The 2,048-nt window shown below is 40.6% G+C and overlaps 1 non-coding gene across 1 annotated transcript; it reads right to left on the reverse strand.

Annotated features, from left to right (window-relative positions):
• Window positions 1-1,773: 1,773 nt before the first annotated feature.
• On the reverse strand, window positions 1,774-1,847 carry trnat-ugu (transfer RNA threonine (anticodon UGU)). Its single transcript has one exon. It is a non-coding gene; the product is annotated as a tRNA-Thr (tRNA).
• Window positions 1,848-2,048: the final 201 nt, after the last annotated feature.

Here is a 2,048-nt window from a genome sequence, read left to right on the forward strand (position 1 = left end):
CTTTACTCAGAGGTTTGTGAATCTTTGGAATTCTCTACCCCAGAGGGCTGTGGAAGCTCAGTCATTGAGTATGTTTAAAGCAGAGATTGACAGATTTCTAAATACAAATGACATAAGGGAATATGAGGAAAGTGTGGGGAAAAGGGCATTGAAGTGGACGATCAGCTTTGATCATATTGAATGGTGGGGCAGGCTCGATGGGCTGAATAGCCGACTCCTGCTCCTATGTTCCTATGTTCCTAACTCCACATGATCAGCGAGGCACAGCCTCAGGCCGACTTGGTGGGTGGTGCAAACAGATATTACTGCTTCTGATCTTCACCAGAACAGAGTGAGATGTAACATTGAACATCAATCAGACTGTGAGAGAATACAACAGAATAAAACACATGGAGAGACACTGTGGAATAACAAATAGATTTGATTGGAATGTTGAATTCTGATTGGAATGGATAAAACAGCAGATTAAATTGGGATTCTCATTGATCTGGGACAGAAAAGAGAAACTGATGGAAAGAAGGGAAGAAGAAAGAAAAGAAAGGATGGAACTGTTCACTTTTTTCAGTTTTTTCACTCACCCATCAAAGCTGGATAAAAAAAGTTGCAAATAACAGAGAATTTCACCAGAAAGGGAGATTAAGTGCTGTCGAAACCTTGGATCGAAGGATGCCCCAACAGATCACCTGTTTAACTGTCTCCTCACTGGGGGATTTCAAGCAGTGAGTAATATTATTCTCTACGTTTGTTAAATGAACCCAGAACTGTCACTTGGAGTTAATATCTGTGTTCCGACTCCTGAATTATAAAATTGTGACTTTATCAATATTTTCTGGACACACTTCCAGCTGAAAGAACTAAGAACTCTTTTCTAATTTACACAATACTGTATACACACTCATCAAGCCTCCTAAGCTAGCATCCTTGGTGCTGCTCTCTCTTCTCCCAAATCTCATCTCATTTGACTGTTACATCATCACTCTGACAGTGGGAGGGGTTGATCCCACTGTCTTCAGCATTAACCCTTTGCACCCTTATCCTACACTGTCAGTCAGAAAAAAATGGTGAGAGGGTACTTCCTTCATTTATCGAAAAACCAGCTGCTCCCAGTTGAAAATCAACTCAAACCCATCAGCGAGAGAGAGAGACTGTCAGAGAACTTCCTGCATCCAGTCCTGACCCTGTCACACTCAGCAGCTGCTCGCCCAGACCCCACTCTCCTCAACACTGAACATTGTTACCGAGACACTTCAAATACTGTTGAGCAAAGGCAGGAAAGGTCAAAGTTCACAGCTGTTTTGAATAGAACAAAGTTTAATATCTTCTCACTGTTACTCGGTAACCACATGAGACAATGGTTTTCTTATTTGGTTCCTTTGATTTTTCTTGTTCCTGACTGAGTAATATTCCAAACCTCAGATCAACCCTCCCACTTGTGTCGTGTCCCAGTCTCAGTTCCAAGCAACACATAATGACACACACACTTTGAAACAGACAACACGGTCACACTTTCCTTCAGTGAGATTAGGGTCGAGCTTTTTTTCCAGGTCGAATGCAACTGTGAACAAATTTGTATCAAAGAAGTTGCCTTTGAAATATCAGCACTGAATTTCTGTCCGAGGAGGAATAGCCATTCCAAACTCACATCCTTCACAAAGGCTGTTTTCTCCTGTGAATGAAATTCATCATGTAATTTGAATTCTGAGTTCAAGTTCACAAGACACAGACATAAATGTTGATACAGAAACTTCTCAAGCATATTGCAAATATGAAATAAGGCTCCGCTGGGAATCGAACCCAGGATCTCCTGTTTACAAGACAGGTACTTTAACCAACTAAGCTACAGAGCCAGATCACAAGTGCTGTTGCAATTGAAATCTGAGGTGGTTACTATTTATTCTCATCCCACTTCTCCACAGGTCACAACAAAAATTTTAACTTTTCCCACTTACTGATACAGTCAATCATATGCTCTATTTTTCCCAGAATAGGAGACACTTAATGAACAACAAAATTATCAGTTTCTTAAAGAACAAGTTTTAACTAATCAT

The sequence above is a fragment of the Heterodontus francisci genome, unplaced genomic scaffold (genome assembly GCF_036365525.1).
Source record: "Heterodontus francisci isolate sHetFra1 unplaced genomic scaffold, sHetFra1.hap1 HAP1_SCAFFOLD_704, whole genome shotgun sequence".
Classification (NCBI taxonomy): domain Eukaryota; kingdom Metazoa; phylum Chordata; class Chondrichthyes; order Heterodontiformes; family Heterodontidae; genus Heterodontus; species Heterodontus francisci.